Below are 24,729 nucleotides of genomic sequence, written 5' to 3'. Positions count from 1 at the left end.
AATTTACAAATAGTGGGTTAGCCGAGTTATCAAATAACTACCAAGCTAACCTCACTTGTCGGATGACCCAAGTCTAATCCGACTCAAAACGTTTATCAAATATAAACCCGAGTTTATATTTATAAAATAAATTAACAAAATAATAATCCAATTTAAAAGCGGAACTCAATAACTTCAATATTAAGTAACCCAAGTTACGACCCAAAAATTTAATTAAATAAGTCAAATAAAAGTTTAGGGACTAAATCGTGCATTTGCCAAATAAGGACTAAATTGTACTTTTGCCAATTAGGGACTAAATTGCACTTTAGTCAATTTGATATCCGAAATCAATTTAATTACTTTTATTTTATAATTAAAACCAACAATAAAGTTATTAACCAAAAATCCACTTAATTAAGTTATAAAATAAGTTTAGGGGCTAAATTGTAATTTAGCCAACTTTTGACAAAACGACATTTGAAAACAATTATAATTACCCGAGTAATTATATTAACTTAATTTATAAATATCTATCATTTCCACTATTTAATTTATATACAAAATAAAACCCAAGTTATTAGTTAAAGTTTAACATTAAGGATTAAGTTGATTAAAGTTAAAGTCTTTGGTGATTAAAATGAGAATTTAACCAATCATCTTCCTAACTTATAACCCATGAAACCCACGTACAGAAGCATCAAAACATTGAAACAAACCAAACAATGTAACTTCAAACTCAAAGCAAATCATGAAACTGAACCATGCCAAACTCAAACCCTCAATCAAAACCACATCAGACTTCAATCTCGAGTTTGAAAACATGAGATTAAGGCAAGAACGAAACAATGACAGCATGAAACAGCAACTCTATAACAAAAGAAAATGAAACCGAGAACAACCAACTTACTACGGATCCGAGAACCAAATGAAGAAACAACTCAATCTAAAAGCTTGATCTAATAACTACTAATCATTCAAGAGTGATTTATGATTCAATAAAGCAACAAAATCAAGACCAAAGCAAATAAGGGATTCGGCAGAAACATAAACTCAAGAACAGTATATAGCAAACAGAAAACGGAAACCGTACGGCGATTGAAACGAGATCGGCGGCGTACCGTTCAGCGAAAATGAGGTAGGGAAACGTAGATACGTGAGTCTAGATCGTCTGGAATCAAGCGGAATCAATTTCGATCTAGAAACGAAAGAGAACGAACCACATTACGCAATGACGTTCAAAAACGAAATCTGGAAATCATAAGAATCTGAAACTTACCGAACAGCGATCTTTAGCAGATGATAACGGCTTCGATACTCAGCGAAATGACAAGCGGAGAACGGCTAGGGTTTGTTTGCAGCGTGATGAAGGTTTTCTGTGAAGAAATCGACTTAAAAAGACGAAGGGAAGTGGGCCGTAAACGAGGTCGAAAAGGGCTGGGCGAAGGGGTCAAGGGCTGTTCTGATTTCACGAACGGAAAGGCCAAAATTTGGCCTGATCCCGTTCGGGAAAGGGCCTGGTCCCGAACGGGACCAGTGCAAATTTTGCACAGTCCCGTACGGGACAGGCACAGTCCCGTACGGGACCTTACGGGAAAACATCAGGTCTCTTACGAGACCTGGTTTATCCCTTGGTTCAACCATTTGGTTGAACCAAGACCCAAAGGAGAAGTTTATTTTTTTTTTAAAACCGAACCGAGGATGAATCGAACCACAATTAATTTACGAAACTTCAAATACCCCACAAAATACATCCGGAACCACGTCGGAAATTACAAAAATAAATTTAAAAATTTTACGGGATATTACATTCTCCCCAACTAATTAAAAATTCGTCCTCGAATTTAACACGACAAGTAAATCACATCAGAACAACACGTAATACAAGTAAAAACTACAAAGTCACAGAAAAACAAGATGTTGTACCTCACGGAAATAGAAAAGGATAGCGATTCCGCATATCCAACTCGGTCTCCCAAGTACACTCCTCTACAGAATGATTGCGCCAGAGAACTTTGACCATCGGAATCTCCTTGTTCCGCAATTTACGCACCTGCGTATCGACAATCTCAACTGGCTGTTCCTCATAGGACAGCTCCTGGTCAATCTCAACACTCTGAGGCACAATCACGTGCGAAGGATCAGAAATGCACTTTCTCAACATAGAAACGTGAAACACAGGATGTACTAACGACATGTCTGGCGGTAGAACCAGACGATAAGCCACAGCTCCAATCCGTTCCGAAATCTCATAAGGACCAATATACCTCGGTGCTAACTTTCCCTTGACGCCAAAACGAACCACGCCTTTCATAGGCGAAACCCGAAGAAATACGAAATCACCAACCTGGAACTCAATGTCTTTCCTCTTCGGATCAGCATAACTCTTATGCCGACTAAAAGCAGTCTCTAACCTCCGCTTAATCAACGGTACCTTCTCAGAGGTAATCTGAATGATCTCCGCTCCCGAGAGTTTACGCTCTCCGACCTCCTCCCAACAGATAGGAGATCTACACTTGCGCCCGTACAAAGCCTCATACGGCGCCATCTCGATACTCGCATGATAACTGTTGTTATAAGAAAACTCAATCAACGGCAAATGAGTATCCCAGCTACCCTGAAAATCGAGAACACACATCCTGAGCATATCCTCCAACGTCTGAATAGTCCTCTCAGACTGACCGTCAGTCTGAGGATGAAAAGCTGTACTGAAATCCAACCGAGAACCCAAGGATTCCTGTAACGCTTTCCAAAACCTCGAAGTAAACACAGAACCTCTGTCAGAAACAATAGAAACCGGTACACCATGCAAACTGACAATCCTGTCGATGTACAACTGAGCCAACCTCGAAGCAGTATACGAAACCTTAATCGGAAGGAAATGAGCTGACTTGGTCATACGGTCAACTATCACCCAGATGGAGTCGTATCCCTGTCGAGTACGTGGTAACCCAACCACAAAATCCATAGCAATCCGCTCCCACTTCCACTCTGGAATAGGTAGTGGCTGCAGATAGCCAAAAGGTCTCTGATGCTCCAGCTTCACCTGCTGGCACGTCAGACACTTAGAAACATACTCGGCGACATCCTTCTTCATCCCGCTCCACCAGTAGGTACCCTTAAGATCATGGTACATCTTGGTAGAACCCGGATGAACACTATAAGCAGACTTGTGCGCTTCTTCCAGAATCTGGTCCCTCAAACCATCTGAATCCGGAACACACAATCTCGAACCATGTCTCAGAACACCATCCACAAAAGTAAACTCAGAATTTCCATCCTGCTGAACTTCCTCAATAATCCGTTTCAATTGTGAATCCTCAGCTTGTAAAGCTTTGATCCGATCAATCAAAACGGGTTGCACTTGCAACTGTGCTAACAAACAACCAGTCTGAGAAATCTGAAATTCATAGCCTGAAGCTATCAAACTGTGCCACTCTCTAACCATGGGTCTACGCCCAATCTCAGAAATATGAGCCAAGCTGCCCGAAGACTTGCGACTCAACGCATCGGCTACCACATTAGCCTTACCAGGATGGTACTGAATAGTACAGTCGTAGTCTTTCAGCAACTCTAACCACCTCCTCTGTCTCAAGTTCAACTCTCTCTGATCAAAGATATATTTCAGACTCTTGTGATCAGTGAAAATCTCACAAGTAGCACCATACAAATAATGCCTCCAAATTTTCAGCGCAAAAACCACAGCTGCTAACTCTAAATCATGAGTAGGGTAATTCACCTCATGCTTCTTCAACTGTCTGGAAGCATAGGCAATCACCTGTCCATGTTGCATCAGAACGCAACCCAAACCAATCCGAGACGCATCACAATACACTGTGAAACCATCAATGCCAGAAGGCAATGCCAACACCGGAGCTGTAGTCAAAATCTCCTTGAGCTTCTCAAAGCTCGCCTCGCACTTGTCAGTCCACTCAAACTTGACACCCTTCTGTGTCAGTTTAGTCAAAGGTGCAGATATTCTGGAGAAATCTTGCACGAACCGACGATAGTAGCCAGCTAAACCCAGAAAACTTCTGATCTCGGTAACTGACCTTGGCCTTTGCCAATCCATGACCGCCTCAATCTTCTTCGGATCAACCTTGATCCCATCTTTCGACACCACGTGTCCTAGAAAGGTAACCTGATCCAACCAGAACTCACATTTTGAGAACTTAGCGTACAACTGATGCTCACGCAACGTCTGTAGTATAGTCCTCAAATGGTAAGCATGTTCCTCCTCACTCCGAGAATAGATCAAAATGTCATCAATGAATACGATAACAAATTGATCCAAAAACGGCTTGAACACTCTGTTCATCATATCCATAAATGCTGCTGGTGCGTTCGTCAGACCAAAGGACATAACCAGAAACTCAAAATGTCCATAACGAGTCCGAAAAGCAGTCTTAGGCACATCTGCATCACGGATCCGAAGCTGATGATACCCAGACCTCAAATCAATCTTGGAAAAACACTTCGCACCCTGCAACTGGTCAAACAAATCATCGATGCGAGGAAGAGGATATCTGTTCTTGACAGTAACCTTGTTCAACTGTCTGTAGTCGATACAGAGTCGAAAGGAACCGTCTTTCTTCTTCACAAACAGAACTGGAGCACCCCACGGAGAAGTACTCGGTCTGATGAACCCGCTATCCAACAACTCTTGTAACTGGTCCTTCAACTCTTTCAGCTCTGCAGGAGCCATCCGATACGGCGGTATCGAAATCGGAGCTGTACCAGAAACCACATCAATGCAAAACTCAATTTCACGATCAGGTGGTAATCCAGGCAATTCCTCTGGAAACACATCAGTGAACTCATTCACTATCGGCACACTATGCATATCACTACCATCAGCCTCCAAATCACGAACCACAGCAAGAAAACCCTGGCAACCCTTGCCTAACATCCGCTTCGCCTTGATGGCGGAAATCAGATTCTTAGGTGTCTCTGCCTTTTCTCCCTGAAAGGAAAAAGGTAGACCACCTGGAATCCTGAACTCGACTGACTTCTCTCGACAGTCAATAGAAGCATAATGGCGTGACAACCAGTCCATCCCCAAGATAACATCAAAAGAAAGAACGTCAAGTACAATCAAATCAGCACATAATTCTCTACCCTGAATAACCACAGGACAAGAAGGATAGACGACGTCCACTACTACACCTTCAGACATAGGTGTAGACACAGCTAGAGGTTCACTCAAAACAGATGGTGCTCTACCCAATTTCCCAGCAAAACAAGTAGAAACAAACGAATGGGTCGCACCCGCATCAAATAATACCAAAGCATCAGTAAAAGAAATCGGAATGGTACCTTGCACCACAGCATTTGATGCACGCGCATCCTGAGGAGTAAGTGCGAACACTCTGGCCTGACCCTGCGGCTGCTGCTGCGAACTCTGTCCAGTACCATAACCGTTGGAACCTCTACCTCCGTTACCACGGCCACCGAAACCTCTGCCACCAGAACCACGGCCCCGCTGGCCACCAAAAGATGCTGCAGGTTGAGAGTACCCTACAGACTGTGTAAACGCAGGTCTCTGCTGCTGATAAGATGACTGTGCCACACTGGAGTTAGACATCTGCTGTCCAGATGTCGGACACTCCCTAGAAAAATGACCCGGCTGGCCACAAGTGAAACAACCTCCAGGAGCTAACTGACACTGTCCATAGTGCCTGCGTCTGCAATTCTGACAGAACGGAATGTTCGATCCACCACTGTACCCGCGTCCTGAACCACGGTTGCTCCCACTGCTACTGGAACTGTACGGAGCACTCCTGGCACTATGCCTCCCTTTGTTGTGAGTCCGTCGACTCCCCCTGTTGGCCTGAGAAGAGCCACTGTAGTAGTTCCCACTACCATGCTGCACTGGGGCCTGCTGCCCCCCACTAGGAACGTCACTCTTTCCCTTCTGATTCTGGAAAGGGTCAGAGATCGTCCCAAACTGAACCATCGAATTCTCCATCCGCCGCGCACTATCCACTAACCGGGCAAACTCCATGTTTGTCCCTATCAGCAAAGGGAGAAACTCCGAGCCTAAACCCCTAACATAACGGTCGTTCACTCGCTCTTGATCACCCTGTAGATCTGTAGCAAACCGCCCCAAACGTACAAACTCAGTAGTGTAGTCTGTCACTGATCTATCCCCCTTCTTCAACGTGAGCAGCTTTTCTCTGAAACTCTCAGTAACAGAGAAGGGTAGATAATAACCTCTGAACCTGGTCACAAAATCAGCCCAAGGTAAAGTATCCATAACTGGCCTGATGTTATCGCGATACCAATCCTTAGCTGGACCCTTCAGCGACATTTCCACAAGCATCACTGATTGACGATCAGACGCTTGAATCCTCTGACTGTTGTACTCAAATTCCTCCAAAAAGTCAAGAGCATCCCCAGTACCATCAAAAGAAGTCGGATTCAACTTCAAGTAGGTCATCACCAACTCTCTGTCTGTTGGAACATAACCGACACCAGCAATTCCACCGATACCAGCTACAGCACCAACCTGAGGTTGCTGTTGCTGCGCTAACTGACCCAGTATATTACACTGATTCTGCAGTAGAGCCTGATTGTTCTGCATCTCGACAACGCCAGCCAAGAAAGTAGTGAAGTCGAACGCTTGCAAATTTGGTGCTTGCTGCACCCCTGGTGCCTGCTGCACATTCGGTGCCTGAACACCTGCTGCACCGCGCCCTCTAGCTCCACCTCTACCAGCACCAGCTCCTCTGCCTCTACCAGCACCTCTACCTCTGCCAGCACCTCCACCTCGACCACGTCCAGCATTTGCCTGAACTGGTGGTGCGTTCTGATCGACTTCCATGGAAATCGCATCATCAGCCACAGCTTCTTGCTCTGCCGCAGCACGAGCACGAGTACGAATAACGTTGTCCATATCCTAAGATTGAACAACAACAATTTAAATAACAGATATTTCATACCCAAGTATGAACAAAACAAGCAACATATAGGATTTCCCAAGAAATCAACAGCAATAAAATGTTCACCCAAGTGAAATAGCATTAACAATTAAAAACATCAAATCAACAAATAATGACTGACTCGACGCAATCCTAATGGTGTAGGCAGAATGTTTTAAAATCAAAAGATGACGTTTTTAAAGACATGACAGAATCCTATATCCGCAGTAGTTCCTAAGACACAACCAAACTTAACAGAGTAAACACATAGCAAGCAATGGCCTTGGTTTGAAACCAAAGCTCTGATACCAAGTTTGTCACGACCCATTTTCATGAATCGCGACCGGCGCTAGGGTATGGGTAATGTAGTACCGAAACCCGTAGCTAGCCTCCCATAAAAATCATAAACACATAAACCTGCAGAAAACCAATGCTCGGGGGCAACCGAGACTTCAACCTAATCTAGCAGATATAATAATCAACAATTAATATAACATGCTTATTCAATTCTGAGTCTAAAATAGATTTATCATAAACCGATATAAATAATAAAGCATGCCAAAGCAATATAACCAGTCGAACCAATCCGACAAAATAAATAATAATAACAAGGACGTCTAGTTACTACTGCGGTCTAAGAATAAAACAGTTTTACAGTTTTATTAAAATAAAAGGGAACCTCCGAGGAAAAGTAAATGCGGAGATCACCAGACTCTCTCAGATAATAACCCTGGGGAAAATTGGGAAAACAACGGGGTCAGATATACTGAGATGAGTTCATACCACTATCTACATTTATTAAGTGGAAAACCTTTAAAAACGTATAAAACATTTAATAACGATATTACGGATAATAGTTGGAACCCTAATCCACAATTCTAAATAATAATCATAATCCAATAGGTCTGGTCCCGAGAGCTGAGCTACACCGAGTTACCACTAACCACACTTATACCAGAGTCCCGAGAGCTGAGCTACACCGAGTTACTCTACCTGGTCCCGAGAGCTATGCTCACACCGAGTTACCACATTTCCATATATACCTTACCCAGATCAATACCGGTGCGCACGCAGTCCTAATGATGCCCATTAGGTAGCACGTTCCAACTAAGAGCCATAATATAAAAACAGTTCGAAATATACGTACAGTATATATATTTAATATTAAAATAACAATTTACTTAATAAAGCGGTAAATAGTAAATATAAACTCACTGCTTGCTAATCCGCGTGAAATACCGGCAAGCAACTAACTCTGGTTCGCCTCTGAAGCACGAACAGTAGACGAGTCTAGACAAATAAAATAATTATTAAAATCAGACCCTAACTCTAGAGAGTACTAGACACCACACAAGACTAGCACAAATAATCACGTAGTAATTAAACAATCCAAAATAACACAAATATATCCAAAAGGTAATAAAGCCCAATTAATATAAGTCTATTGAGTTCCCGCTTAAAATCCAATTTATAAATATTATTTAATAACTTTAAATAATAAATAATTTACAAATAGTGGGTTAGCCGAGTTATCAAATAACTACCAAGCTAACCTCACTTGTCGGATGACCCAAGTCTAATCCGACTCAAAACGTTTATCAAATATAAACCCGAGTTTATATTTATAAAATAAATTAACAAAATAATAATCCAATTTAAAAGCGGAACTCAATAACTTCAATATTAAGTAACCCAAGTTACGACCCAAAAATTTAATTAAATAAGTCAAATAAAAGTTTAGGGACTAAATCGTGCATTTGCCAAATAAGGACTAAATTGTACTTTTGCCAATTAGGGACTAAATTGCACTTTAGTCAATTTGATATCCGAAATCAATTTAATTACTTTTATTTTATAATTAAAACCAACAATAAAGTTATTAACCAAAAATCCACTTAATTAAGTTATAAAATAAGTTTAGGGGCTAAATTGTAATTTAGCCAACTTTTGACAAAACGACATTTGAAAACAATTATAATTACCCGAGTAATTATATTAACTTAATTTATAAATATCTATCATTTCCACTATTTAATTTATATACAAAATAAAACCCAAGTTATTAGTTAAAGTTTAACATTAAGGATTAAGTTGATTAAAGTTAAAGTCTTTGGTGATTAAAATGAGAATTTAACCAATCATCTTCCTAACTTATAACCCATGAAACCCACGTACAGAAGCATCAAAACATTGAAACAAACCAAACAATGTAACTTCAAACTCAAAGCAAATCATGAAACTGAACCATGCCAAACTCAAACCCTCAATCAAAACCACATCAGACTTCAATCTCGAGTTTGAAAACATGAGATTAAGGCAAGAACGAAACAATGACAGCATGAAACAGCAACTCTATAACAAAAGAAAATGAAACCGAGAACAACCAACTTACTACGGATCCGAGAACCAAATGAAGAAACAACTCAATCTAAAAGCTTGATCTAATAACTACTAATCATTCAAGAGTGATTTATGATTCAATAAAGCAACAAAATCAAGACCAAAGCAAATAAGGGATTCGGCAGAAACATAAACTCAAGAACAGTATATAGCAAACAGAAAACGGAAACCGTACGGCGATTGAAACGAGATCGGCGGCGTACCGTTCAGCGAAAATGAGGTAGGGAAACGTAGATACGTGAGTCTAGATCGTCTGGAATCAAGCGGAATCAATTTCGATCTAGAAACGAAAGAGAACGAACCACATTACGCAATGACGTTCAAAAACGAAATCTGGAAATCATAAGAATCTGAAACTTACCGAACAGCGATCTTTAGCAGATGATAACGGCTTCGATACTCAGCGAAATGACAAGCGGAGAACGGCTAGGGTTTGTTTGCAGCGTGATGAAGGTTTTCTATGAAGAAATCGACTTAAAAAGACGAAGGGAAGTGGGCCGTAAACGAGGTCGAAAAGGGCTGGGCGAAGGGGTCAAGGGCTGTTCTGATTTCACGAACGGAAAGGCCAAAATTTGGCCTGATCCCGTTCGGGAAAGGGCCTGGTCCCGAACGGGACCAGTGCAAATTTTGCACAGTCCCGTACGGGACAGGCACAGTCCCGTACGAGACCTTACGGGAAAACATCAGGTCTCTTACGAGACCTGGTTTATCCCTTGGTTCAACCATTTGGTTGAACCAAGACCCAAAGGAGAAGTTTATTTTTTTTTTTAAAACCGAACCGAGGATGAATCGAACCACAATTAATTTACGAAACTTCAAATACCCCACAAAATACATCCGGAACCACGTCGGAAATTACAAAAATAAATTTAAAAATTTTACGGGATATTACAACTATCACCCAGATGGAATCGTATCCCTGTCGAGTACGTGGTAAACCAACCACAAAATCCATAGCAATCCGCTCCCACTTCCACTCTGGAATAGGTAGTGGTTGCAGATAGCCAAAAGGTCTCTGATGTTCCAGCTTCACCTGCTGGCAAGTCAGACACTTAGAAACATACTCAGCGACATCCTTCTTCATCCCGCTCCACCAGTAGGTACCCTTAAGATCATGGTACATCTTAGTAGAACCCGAATGAACACTATAAGCAGACTTGTGCGCTTCTTCCAGAATCTGGTCCCTCAAACCATCTGAATCCGGAACACACAATCTCGAACCATGTCTCAGAACACCATCCACAAATGTAAACTCAGGATTTCCATCCTGCTGAACCTCCTTAATAATCCGTTTCAACTGTGAATCCTCAGCTTGTAAAGCTTTGATCCGATCAATCAAAACAGGTTGCACTTGTAGCTGTGCTAACAAACATCCAGCCTGAGAAATCTGCAAACCATAGCCCGAAGCTATCAAACTGTGCCACTCTCTCACCATGGATCTACGCCCAATCTCCGAAATATGAGCCAAACTGCCCGAAGACTTGCGACTCAACGCATCGGCTACCACATTAGCCTTACCAGGATGGTACTGAATAGTACAGTCGTAGTCTTTCAACAACTCTAGCCACCTCCTCTGCCTCAAGTTCAACTCTCTCTGATCAAAGATATATTTCAGACTCTTATGATCAGTGAAAATCTCACAAGTAGCACCATACAAATAATGCCTCCAGATTTTCAGCGCAAAAACCACAGCTGCCAACTCTAAATCATGCGTAGGGTAATTCACCTCATGCTTCTTCAACTGTCTGGAAGCATAGGCAATCACCTGTCCATGTTGCATCAGAACGCAACCCAACCCAATCCGAGACGCATCACAATACACTGTGAAACCATCAATGCCAGAAGGCAATGCCAACACCGGAGCTGTAGTCAAAATCTCCTTGAGCTTCTCAAAGCTCGCCTCGCACTTGTCAGTCCACTCAAACTTGACACCCTTCTGTGTCAGTTTAGTCAAAGGTGCAGATATTCTGGAGAAATCTTGCACGAACCGACGATAGTAACCAGCTAAACCCAGAAAACTTCTGATCTCGGTAACTGACCTTGGCCTCTGCCAATCCATAACCGCCTCAATCTTCTTCGGATCAACCTTGATCCCATCTTTCGACACTACGTGTCCTAGAAAGGTAACCTGATCCAACCAGAACTCACATTTTGAGAACTTAGCATACAACTGATGCTCACGCAACGTCTGTAGTATAGTCCTCAAATGGTAAGCATGCTCCTCCTCACTCCGATAATAGATCAAAATGTCATCAATGAAGACGATAACAAATTGATCCAAAAACGGCTTGAACACTCTGTTCATCATATCCATAAACGCTGCTGGTGCGTTCGTCAGACCAAAGGACATAACCAGAAACTCAAAATGTCCATAACGAGTCCGAAAAGCAGTCTTAGGCACATCTGCATCACGGATCCGTAGCTGATGATACCCAGACCTCAAATCAATCTTGGAAAAACACTTCGCACCCTGCAACTGGTCAAACAGATCATCAATGCGAGGAAGAGGATATCTGTTCTTGACAGTAGCCTTATTCAACTGTCTGTAGTCGATACACAGCCGAAAGGAACCGTCTTTCTTCTTTACAAACAGAATTGGAGCACCCCACGGAGAAGTACTCGGTCTGATGAACCCGCTATCCAACAACTCTTGTAACTGGTCCTTCAACTTCTTCAGTTCTGCAGGAGCCATCCGATACGGCGGTATCGAAATCGGAGCTGTACCAGAAACCACATCAATGCAAAACTCAATATCACGATCAGGTGGTAATCCAGGCAATTCCTCTGGAAACACATCAGTGAACTCATTCACTATCGGAACACTATGCATATCACCACTACTAGTCTCCAAATCACGAACCACAGCAAGAAAACCCTGGCAACCCTTGCCTAACATCCGCTTCGCCTTGATGGCGGAAATCAGATTCTTAGGTGTCTCTGCCTTTTCTCCCTGAAAGGAAAAAGGTAGATCACCTGGAATCCTGAACTCGACTGACTTCCCTCGACAGTCAATAGAAGCAAAGTGGCGTGACAACCAGTCCATCCCCAAGATAACATCAAAAGAAAGAATGTCAAGTACAATCAAATTAGCACATAATTCTCTACCCTGAATAACCACAGGACAAGAAGGATAGACGACGTCCACTACTACACCTTCAGACATAGGTGTAGACACAGCTAGAGGTTCACTCAAAACAGATGGTGCTCTACCCAATTTCCCAGCAAAACAAGTAGAAACAAACGAATGGGTCGCACCCGCATCAAATAATACCAAAGCATCAGTAAAAGAAATCGGGATGGTACCTTGCACCACAACGTTTGATGCACGCGCATCCTGAGGAGTAAGTGCAAACACTCTGGCCTGACCCTGCGGCTGTTGCTGCGAACTCTGCCCAGTACCATAACCGTTGGAACCTCTACCGCCGTTACCACGGCCACCAAAACCTCTGCCACCAGAACCACGGCCCCGCTGGCCACCAAAAGATGCTGCAGGTTGAGAGTACCCTACAGACTGTGTAAACGCAGGTCTCTGCTGCTGATAAGATGACTGCGCCACACTGGAGTTAGACGTCTGCTGTCCAGATGTCGGACACTCCCTGGAGAAATGACCCGGCTGGCCACAAGTGAAACAACCTCCAGGAGCTAACTGGCACTGACCATAATGCCTACGTCTGCAATTCTGGCAGAACGGAATGTTCGATCCACCACTGTACCCGCGTCCTGAACCACGGTTACTCCCACTGCTACTACTGTACGGAGCACTCCTAGCGCTATGCCTCCCTTTGTTGTGAGTCCGTCGACTCCCCCTGTTGGCCTGAGAAGAGCCACTGTAGAAATTCCCACTACTATGCTGCACTGGGGCCTGTTGCCCCCCACTAGGAAGATCACTCTTTCCCTTTTGATTCTGGAAAGGGTCAGAGATCGTTCCAAACTGAACCATCGAATTCTCCATCCGTCGCGCACTATCCACTAACCGGGCAAACTCCATGTTTGTCCCTATCAGCAAAGGAAGAAACTCCGAGCCTAAACCCCTAACATAACGGTCGTTCACTCGCTCTTGATCACCCTGTAGATCTGTAGCAAACCGCCCCAAACGTACAAACTCAGTAGTGTAGTCTGTCACTGATCTATCCCCCTTCTTCAAATTTAGCAGCTTTTCTCTGAAACTCTCAGTAACAGAGAAGGGTAAATAGTAACCTCTGAACCTGATCACAAAATCAGCCCAAGACAAGGTTGTAATACCCCGTAATTTTTTTTTTAATATTTTTGAGGGTTTTTCGGTAATTTTTCGGGCCTTTTTGATTTTTGTGGTTCGATTAAAGGTTCGATTCATTTTGGGTTTGGAATTCTTGGTCCCCTTGTGTCTTGGTTCAACCAAATGGTTGAACTAAGGAGAAAACCCAGGTCTCATGAGAGACCTGAGCTTTTCCCCGCACAGTCTCGTTCGAGACTGTGCCTGTCTCGAACGAGACAGTGCAAAATTTGCACTGGTCTCGAACGAGACCAGCCTGTCTCGTTCGAGAACCAGGCATATTTTGCTGGTCTCGTTCGAGACCAGCGATACCCCTCCAAGGAGGGCAGTTTGGGCATATTTTTCTCTTCTTTCGAAACCGTATTTAAACCAAACTCCAACCCTAATTCATTCTCCACACTTCAAAGAAACCATAGCCGTCTTTCCCTTCCTTTTTCGCTGAAAAATCATTGATCGTTTCCGTTCTCAAAGCTTGAGAAAAGTATCGGTAAGTTATTCATAATTTCAGATTTTGCTTTTGAACGGCTATACGAAATTTGAGTCGTTCTTATTCGTTTCTAGATCGAAATTGATTCCGCTTGATCTCAGACGTTGTGGACTCGATTCTCTACGTTCCTCTTTTTCGTGTTCGGTTAACGGTACGTTATTTCCTTCGTTTGAGCCACCGCCGTTACATCGTCGCGTTTGATTTCAGTTTTTAGTTTTAAAACAACTTTCAATGTTTTGGTTCGTTTGTTATCGTTTCTAGGTCGAAATTGTTTTCGTTTGATCCCGGAGACTCTAGACTCTCCTACCTTCGAGTCCCTAGCTCTTTTACGCTTTACGGTGTGCCGCTGAGCTCGTGTTTATCTCTGCCGTTTCGTCGCTTGGTACGTTAGCCTTGAACTGTTCATTGTTTTTGTTTCTGCCGATTTCCTGGGTTTGTCTCTGAGGTGATTTGGGGCGAAATATAGTTATAATGTTTGGTAGTCTTGTTTTGTTAATTGCTTAGTATGATTTTAGTTAGTCGTTTTGAATCATCGGTGAATCAATATTTGTTTGTCTCGGTTTCAAGTTTCTGAATATGGGTTCCTTGAATTTGGTTTCTCTTGTGTTGGCTTGACTCTTTATTCTTGTTTAAGGTTTTATTTTAGTTAGGTTGTTCATGATTTAATATGGCAATGGTTAATAAATTGATGAATTTGGTAGATTTTGAAATCATTAGGTTCAATGTCTGGTTTCTGTAATTGAAATAGGTGTTTGGCGGGTTGGTTTCAGGGATAAGGGTAGAAGATGATGTTGTGTTAATAGGTAATTGGCTCAATTTGATTTTGTTTGGCTAAAGTGTTGTTTAAGTCACTAGCTTAATAGAACATAATCAATTAGATTCCTTAGGTTAATTGTTAAATACTTATATTTAACTTTTATTAATTAGTTTTAATTTTAATTTACGAGTTTGATTTCGAGTTATCAATTAACGTTTTAAATAATATCATTATTTATAATTTGAAATTACTTTGGGCATTAATATTTTAAAGTTAGATTTAATATTAATCTTATTATAAAATAAATGATTTTAAATTTGATTATTTATTTTGACTATATCAAAAGAGAATTGGGGGATTTCATTTTAATTTGAGAGCTTATCAAATTAGTTATATTATTTTTAAAAACTTAAAAATAATATTTGAGTTATTTAAAATAAAATTAATAATAATTATTTAATTATTAATTTTAGATTTTGGGCTTAGCGTGCCAACGTGATTAAATAATATTTTAATTTTTGGATTTCGTTATATAATTTGACAAATTGAAAACGATGATTATTTTATAATCTAAATCAATATAATTACTCGGGTAATTATATTTGATTTTAAATATCTTTTTGGTATGGCATTTTGGCTGAATTACGATTTAGCCCTTGAACGTTTTTAAAACTTATTTGATTAAGTTTTTGGATTGTAACTTGGGTTACTTGAATTTGAAGTTATTGAGTTCCGCTTTTAAAATGGTTTATTATTTTATGATTTTATTTTATAAATATAAACTCGGGTTTATATTTGATAAGCGTTTGAGTTGGGTTAGACTTGGGTCACCCGACAAGTGTGGTTAGCTTGGTAGTTATTGGTAACTCGGCTAACACACTAATTGACAATTTATTATTATTTAAAGTTATTTAATAATATTTATAATTGGTTTTTAAAGCGAGAACTCAATAGACTTATCGTGTTTGGGCTTTAATACCTAATGAGTATTTTTGGTGTGTTCTGGCTTGTTTATTTTCTACGTGTTAATTGTGCTAGTCCTATGTGGTGTCTAGTACTCTCTAGAGTTAGGGTCTGTTTTAATAATTATTTTATTTGTCTAGACTCGTCTACTGTTCGTGCTTCAGAGGCGAACCAGAATTAGTGCTTGCCAGTATTTCACGTGGATTAGCAAGCAGTGAGTTTGTACTTACTATTTACCGCTTTATTAAGTAAATTGTTATTTTAGTATTAAATATATATATACTGTACGTATATTTCGAACTGTTTTTACATTATGGCTTCTAGTTGGAACATGCTACCTAATGGGCATCATTAGGACTGCGTGCGCACCGGTAATGATCTGGGAAAGGTAATTATGGTAATGTGGTAACTCGGTGTGAGCATAGCTCTCGGGACCAGGTAGAGTAACTCGGTGTAGCTCAGCTCTCGGGACTCTGGTATAAGTGTGGTCAGTGGTAACTCGGTGTAGCTCAGCTCTCGGGACCAGACCTATTGGAAATGTTATTTATTTAGAATTGTGGATTAGGGTTCCAACTATTAATCATAATATTGTTATAAATATTTTTAACGGTTTTAAAGGTTTTCACTTGATAAATGTAAATAGTGGTATAAACTCATCTCAGTATTATCTGACCCCGTTGTTTTCCCAATTTTCCCAGGGTTATGATCTGAGAGAGTCTGGTGATCTCCGCTTTTACTTTTCCTCGGAGGTTCCATTTATTTTTAGTAGAACTATCAAACTGTTTTATTCTTAGACCGCAGTAGTTGACTAGACGTCTTTATTTTATTCTAGTTGTTGTCGGATTGGTCCGACTGGATTATTATTGCTTTGGCATGTTATATAATTTTTCAGAATCATTTATGTTACGCCTAATTATAATTCAATATTGGAAAGCATGTTATATTAAATGTTGATTATTATAACTGCTAGACTTAGGCTGAAGTCTCGGTTGCCCCCGAGCATTGGTTTTCTTGCAGGTTTATGTTTTGTTTGGTTATCCGCAAGGCTAGCTACGGGTTTCGGTACAACCATACCCATACCCTAGCGCCGGTCGCGATTCATGAAAATGAGTCGTGACAAACTTGGTATCAGAGCTTTGGTTTCAAACCAAGGCCATTTGCATGCTATGTGTTCACTCTGTTAAGTATTGTTGTGTCTTAGGAACTACTGCGGATATAGGTTTCATGTCTTGTCTTTTAAAACGTCATCATTTGTTTTCAAACTTTCAGCCTACATCCTATAGGTGATGTCTGTCAGTCTTTGTTTGGTATTGATGCTATGTCTGACAATTAATTTCACTTGGATGTTACTTGCTGTGTACTATAATGTTGAGTTTATTTCACTTGGGTGATTTTAATTGCTTCTGATTTCTCGGGAAATCTTTTGATGATGATTTCTAAACTCATACTTGGGTATGATGTTGTTTGATAAATTTTGGCATTTAAGCCTGATATGATTTAGAATATATGGAATGGTTACAATTATTTTACATGATGCGTTGAACTGCTTTGACCTTATTAATAAAGTACATCTTGGCTTTGGCCTCGACTTTTAATTTTAAATGTGATCGTATGTTGGGCGTTAACCTTATTTTCTAAATAAGAAATTTTGGGTTAAACTTTTAAACGTGGCTTGTGGTCATATATGGTTTGACTACATGCTGCTTTAAGGATTTTCATTGAGAAAATTATTTTATTCGATTTGTGTTTTGACACAAAATTAAAAGAGGATTTGTTTTTTTTATTCTTAAAAAGGTTGATTTTTGGTTAAGTTACCAGTAAAAATAAATTCTTGTATTTTGAAATATTACGTTTGGCTTGGTGTTAACAAGCGATGATTTCAAAATGATAATTTATGAGATGAGCCATTGTTTTAGGAATTTAACGTTGAAGTTATTTTATCGTGTTGTAGTATGTCAGCTTTTTAATTTTTTTTTTTTTTATGATTTATGGAGTAAATGTTTGAGATTAAAGATTTCTCACTTGAGATTTTAAATTACCGTTTAACAGTTGGTTTTAGTTGAGCTCCCAAATTTGAAAGGATGGAAATTTTATTAAAATATTTTTCCGATTTTACAAATATTTTGAATACGTTTATAAACGATTGTTTCGGGTTCGACTCGGGTCACCCAAATTTAGGAGTTGAGCTTGGTAGTTGTAATGACTCGGCTAGCTCGATGATTTATGGTTGAGATACTCGGATATCCGTTTTAAAGCAACTGATTAATAAGAAGAGAATTTTTACAAACTGTGATTTTGTTTAAATCGTGGGGCTCAACAAAATTTGGAAGTTTTCGTTTTTGACTTTAAATTTCAAAACGAATTTTGAAGCGTACTATTAAAGGACGATATAATTACATGGTAAAATTGTAATGAGATTTCAAGGATATGTCGTGACATATTCCGATTTGTTTTAGGTATGTTTGAGTTAATTGTGTTCAATGGTACGTTTACGTGGTTTATGATTTTCCTATTTGTTTCTTATGAAAATAATTTATTTTGTTTGACTCGCTTGTCTGTTGGGCTAAGTTAATTGTTTTGTTTTGCCTCTTCGTGTGGAGTAGCACGTGAGATGACTTAATCACGTAGTTATGATTGGCTTACCTCGATGTATAATTTGACCCTTGAGTAAGACCTTCCTTTTGACCTTGTTTCCTTTGTTCGGTTTAGAACTGCACGGAGTTTTGCTGTTCTCTTTCGTGGATCAAACCTTTGGGTTTTGATATCGAGGAGTACGAGGGAAGTATTCCCTCGGATTGGCCGATGATATCCGATTATCCTAGATCGGATATTGAAAACTCTGAACCGAGAAGATTGATCGGTGTATGAATGCACTGGTGTTTCCATCAAGTCTGATGATGCGATGCGGGAGCTGGCGGTAAATTTGGTAGGAACGTTTTGATGTGTTATTTCTTTTTGAATAAGTTTCAGTTTGGGTTGAGGTTAGTTGGGTACTTCATGTGATAAGTTTTAGATAATTACCAGGTTAAGTTGTTATAAAACATGAATGATGATAGATTGCAAGTACGGAGTTTGAGGGATATTTTGAGGTTATCGAGTGCGTATCTCACAGAGTGAAACGTCTAGCAAATGTTTTATTGGAAAATGGATTTCAAAGATTGATTTGATGAAATATTTGAAATATTTTCAACACATAATTGTGCCCAGACTTATCATAAACATGCATTTTGAATGTCACAAATAGGTTTGCATTGAACACAGAGTATGTTCACCAAATATAAGATAAATTAATAATTGATACATGCATAATAGTACATGCATCACGTGCATAGAAATTATTAGGGTTGGATGCAACTCTTTGGGGATGAGTGATGTCATCACCCTGGCGCACAATTATGTAAAATGAATTTTATCGATAAAGTGTTTTGAGAAAGATGTTTTAAAATAAACTCGCGAGTCCCTTTGGGGTAAATGTAGTTATAAAGTTGTGGAATTTCAAATGATTTTGAAACTGTTACCGAAAGGTAGCTAGACAAATACTCTGTGATGATGATGATTGTTGTTGGACGCTTATGTTGTGAGTGATTGGTCTGTAGTATCAGAATCTTGTGGTTATGAGTTAGATTAATTTTGAGATTTCACTCGAGATTTAATTATACCAAGTGCAGTGTATGGTTAGATTAGAATAGAAAACTTCTGTAATAATTTCCAATTGGTGATTTGAGGATTTGTGGATTAAGGATGTTGGTTGTGCTCATGTGTGTGTATACACTACGTTTTTAAAAGAAACTTTATCTTCAAGATTGAAAGTGTCCAAGGTTATATTGATATAAAAGTATGTTTATAAACAAGAGATTTACATTGCTAATTTTACCTTTCTGGGGAAAGGGGGAAAATCTTGTTAAAATTGATTCAAAAAGGAATAATAAATTTTCTGTTTGTATGATTTCTTCAAATAGTGTTTTGTTTGAGAAAATTTAAGAGCGACTTAAATTTTAGATGTTTGGAACATTTATGGATATTTTGAATACGGGAAATTTTGCACAATTTGACTTTTTATGAGAAAAGTATAACTATTTTTTTAAAAAAAATGTTTTAACAAATTTGGTTTAAGAGAACATAAATTTCGAAAGTCAAACTGTTTTATAAATTTGCAAACGTATTTAAAAGTAGGGAAAATTTTGGATTGGAAAGGTGGATATTTTGTAAATTTTCAAGGATTTGCAAACCGATGGTTTTTCAACGGTAAAGGTATTTCGATTTGAATGCAAAAGAAGGTGTAAGACGTAGAGTCTTTTAAACAAATTGGAAATTTTTATGTATATAAAATATTTGGTATTAAAGAGATTTTATACCCACAGGAATTAGTTTCGAGCATAACTAACTATCCGGTCGTTGTAAATTGGTCGTTTAATCTCTCGTTGTATATGAGGCTGTAGTCAATTGATTGAATAATTTCGAGGATTTGAGTTCGATTTAGTTATATGAGATAGTTGTTTTGAAAGTTTGGAATCGCGATTAATAGGTTTCAACAACCATGATTGGTTGATCGATTTTGTTAATTAATGGTATTATCGTAATAATGGATATCGTTGGAACAGTTGTTGAAACCTTGGTGAGGGCGACAAAATTTTATGTTGTCAGATGCAGTCAATGTTCAGGTTAGTCGTGGCGTTATGTTTCTAAATGATTGAAAGAATTATTATGAGGGATATTGTTTATCATTAATATAGAAATTTACTTTGTTATCATGAGAGAGGTTCGCTTTTCTTTGAATTGCGTTATGAGTTTTTGTGTTGTTGATTCACAAGTTAATAGATTATCAAGCTGGTATTAATCATTAGAATTGGATGATTATTATAGTGGGTGTTGTGGTACTGATATGTTATTTGGAGTTTATTGGGTTCTGTTATCGATTATTTTTATATCGAGTTGTTGTAAGAGGAAGTAAGAAATTGTTTTGGAACGATAGATTTATCAGCTATGTTTGCAGTATCCTTGTTTTTGTTTGAGGCAAATAGTTTGGAATTATAAGAAATATAGTCGAGCTTAGTACTTGATCTTATTATGGATGCGGAGAACTTTGTAATAGGTGAGTTTCGAGCTGGTTTTGGAAGCCACTTCGGTATAGAGTATTTGTGACTCTCAGTTGATTATATTGTGATATTATTAGTAGAGCATCTTTTGCTAAAACAAAATTTGGTGCATAGGCGCATTGTGATCGTTTATTTTGTGAACCAATGTCAGTTTTGAGATTCGAGATTCGTTTTAATTATCCTAAGCGTATCAGCCGAGTGTTGTGTAATAGAGTTGTTTTATCTTAGTTGAACTCCACCTAGAGTTGCGGTATCGTTATGCCTAGTGGAAGCTAAGTCGGTACTTTAGTGACCTTTGAGTGGTTCGGTTTTTGCAGCTAGAAGTTTTGAGTTGTTTCGTGGGACAACCTGTTGAGTTTTGCTTACGCGTGTGCGTATCTCGTTTGAGCATGGGATACCTTTGAAATACAGTTGAGTTGGTTGAGAACTGTTCTTTAATGACGGAGGTCGTTTGCTGTTTCGTTGTTTTTGTTGTCCTGGTTTACGTCGAGTATCTTGTGGATGCGTTTTATTTTCGGCTTGGTACATTTTGTTTAGCTGGACGTGTAACCTTATGTTATGTGGTACGTCGATGGTTTTATTTAAATTCGAGGACGAATTTTTTTATAAGTTGGGGAGAATGTAATACCCCGTAATTTTTTTTTTAATATTTTTGAGGGTTTTTCGGTAATTTTTCGGGCCTTTTTGATTTTTGTGGTTCGATTAAAGGTTCGATTCATTTTGGGTTTGGAATTCTTGGTCCCCTTGTGTCTTGGTTCAACCAAATGGTTGAACTAAGGAGAAAACCCAGGTCTCATGAGAGACCTGAGCTTTTCCCCGCACAGTCTCGTTCGAGACTGTGCCTGTCTCGAACGAGACAGTGCAAAATTTGCACTGGTCTCGAACGAGACCAGCCTGTCTCGTTCGAGAACCAGGCATATTTTGCTGGTCTCGTTCGAGACCAGCGATACCCCTCCAAGGAGGGCAGTTTGGGCATATTTTTCTCTTCTTTCGAAACCGTATTTAAACCAAACTCCAACCCTAATTCATTCTCCACACTTCAAAGAAACCATAGCCGTCTTTCCCTTCCTTTTTCGCTGAAAAATCATTGATCGTTTCCGTTCTCAAAGCTTGAGAAAAGTATCGGTAAGTTATTCATAATTTCAGATTTTGCTTTTGAACGGCTATACGAAATTTGAGTCGTTCTTATTCGTTTCTAGATCGAAATTGATTCCGCTTGATCTCAGACGTTGTGGACTCGATTCTCTACGTTCCTCTTTTTCGTGTTCGGTTAACGGTACGTTATTTCCTTCGTTTGAGCCACCGCCGTTACATCGTCGCGTTTGATTTCAGTTTTTAGTTTTAAAACAACTTTCAATGTTTTGGTTCGTTTGTTATCGTTTCTAGGTCGAAATTGTTTTCGTTTGATCCCGGAGACTCTAGACTCTCCTACCTTCGAGTCCCTAGCTCTTTTACGCTTTACGGTGTGCCGCTGAGCTCGTGTTTATCTCTGCCGTTTCGTCGCTTGGTACGTTAGCCTTGAACTGTTCATTGTTTTTGTTTCTGCCGATTTCCTGGGTTTGTCTCTGAGGTGATTTGGGGCGAAATATAGTTATAATGTTTGGTAGTCTTGTTTTGTTAATTGCTTAGTATGATTTTAGTTAGTCGTTTTGAATCATCGGTGAATCAATATTTGTTTGTCTCGGTTTCAAGTTTCTGAATATGGGTTCCTTGAATTTGGTTTCTCTTGTGTTGGCTTGACTCTTTATTCTTGTTTAAGGTTTTATTTTAGTTAGGTTGTTCATGATTTAATATGGCAATGGTTAATAAATTGATGAATTTGGTAGATTTTGAAATCATTAGGTTCAATGTCTGGTTTCTGTAATTGAAATAGGTGTTTGGCGGGTTGGTTTCAGGGATAAGGGTAGAAGATGATGTTGTGTTAATAGGTAATTGGCTCAATTTGATTTTGTTTGGCTAAAGTGTTGTTTAAGTCACTAGCTTAATAGAACATAATCAATTAGATTCCTTAGGTTAATTGTTAAATACTTATATTTAACTTTTATTAATTAGTTTTAATTTTAATTTACGAGTTTGATTTCGAGTTATCAATTAACGTTTTAAATAATATCATTATTTATAATTTGAAATTACTTTGGGCATTAATATTTTAAAGTTAGATTTAATATTAATCTTATTATAAAATAAATGATTTTAAATTTGATTATTTATTTTGACTATATCAAAAGAGAATTGGGGGATTTCATTTTAATTTGAGAGCTTATCAAATTAGTTATATTATTTTTAAAAACTTAAAAATAATATTTGAGTTATTTAAAATAAAATTAATAATAATTATTTAATTATTAATTTTAGATTTTGGGCTTAGCGTGCCAACGTGATTAAATAATATTTTAATTTTTGGATTTCGTTATATAATTTGACAAATTGAAAACGATGATTATTTTATAATCTAAATCAATATAATTACTCGGGTAATTATATTTGATTTTAAATATCTTTTTGGTATGGCATTTTGGCTGAATTACGATTTAGCCCTTGAACGTTTTTAAAACTTATTTGATTAAGTTTTTGGATTGTAACTTGGGTTACTTGAATTTGAAGTTATTGAGTTCCGCTTTTAAAATGGTTTATTATTTTATGATTTTATTTTATAAATATAAACTCGGGTTTATATTTGATAAGCGTTTGAGTTGGGTTAGACTTGGGTCACCCGACAAGTGTGGTTAGCTTGGTAGTTATTGGTAACTCGGCTAACACACTAATTGACAATTTATTATTATTTAAAGTTATTTAATAATATTTATAATTGGTTTTTAAAGCGAGAACTCAATAGACTTATCGTGTTTGGGCTTTAATACCTAATGAGTATTTTTGGTGTGTTCTGGCTTGTTTATTTTCTACGTGTTAATTGTGCTAGTCCTATGTGGTGTCTAGTACTCTCTAGAGTTAGGGTCTGTTTTAATAATTATTTTATTTGTCTAGACTCGTCTACTGTTCGTGCTTCAGAGGCGAACCAGAATTAGTGCTTGCCAGTATTTCACGTGGATTAGCAAGCAGTGAGTTTGTACTTACTATTTACCGCTTTATTAAGTAAATTGTTATTTTAGTATTAAATATATATATACTGTACGTATATTTCGAACTGTTTTTACATTATGGCTTCTAGTTGGAACATGCTACCTAATGGGCATCATTAGGACTGCGTGCGCACCGGTAATGATCTGGGAAAGGTAATTATGGTAATGTGGTAACTCGGTGTGAGCATAGCTCTCGGGACCAGGTAGAGTAACTCGGTGTAGCTCAGCTCTCGGGACTCTGGTATAAGTGTGGTCAGTGGTAACTCGGTGTAGCTCAGCTCTCGGGACCAGACCTATTGGAAATGTTATTTATTTAGAATTGTGGATTAGGGTTCCAACTATTAATCATAATATTGTTATAAATATTTTTAACGGTTTTAAAGGTTTTCACTTGATAAATGTAAATAGTGGTATAAACTCATCTCAGTATTATCTGACCCCGTTGTTTTCCCAATTTTCCCAGGGTTATGATCTGAGAGAGTCTGGTGATCTCCGCTTTTACTTTTCCTCGGAGGTTCCATTTATTTTTAGTAGAACTATCAAACTGTTTTATTCTTAGACCGCAGTAGTTGACTAGACGTCTTTATTTTATTCTAGTTGTTGTCGGATTGGTCCGACTGGATTATTATTGCTTTGGCATGTTATATAATTTTTCAGAATCATTTATGTTACGCCTAATTATAATTCAATATTGGAAAGCATGTTATATTAAATGTTGATTATTATAACTGCTAGACTTAGGCTGAAGTCTCGGTTGCCCCCGAGCATTGGTTTTCTTGCAGGTTTATGTTTTGT

The 24,729-nt window shown here is 38.7% G+C and overlaps 2 long non-coding RNA genes across 2 annotated transcripts; both read left to right on the top strand.

Moving 5' to 3' along the window:
- Positions 1 to 13,646: 13,646 nt before the first annotated feature.
- LOC126671047 (uncharacterized) lies at positions 13,647 to 17,108 on the top strand. Its single transcript, XR_008790474.1, has 4 exons — positions 13,647 to 14,038; positions 14,113 to 14,420; positions 15,899 to 15,972; positions 16,457 to 17,108. It is a non-coding gene; the product is annotated as an uncharacterized LOC126671047 (long non-coding RNA).
- Positions 17,109 to 21,587: 4,479 nt separating this feature from the next.
- Positions 21,588 to 24,729, top strand: LOC130014628 (uncharacterized). Its single transcript, XR_008790489.1, has 4 exons — positions 21,588 to 21,979; positions 22,054 to 22,361; positions 23,840 to 23,913; positions 24,398 to 24,729. It is a non-coding gene; the product is annotated as an uncharacterized LOC130014628 (long non-coding RNA).

Source organism: Mercurialis annua, linkage group LG3 (assembly GCF_937616625.2).
Source record: "Mercurialis annua linkage group LG3, ddMerAnnu1.2, whole genome shotgun sequence".
NCBI lineage: Eukaryota > Viridiplantae > Streptophyta > Magnoliopsida > Malpighiales > Euphorbiaceae > Mercurialis > Mercurialis annua.
This window is presented reverse-complemented; position numbering and strand designations above follow the sequence as displayed.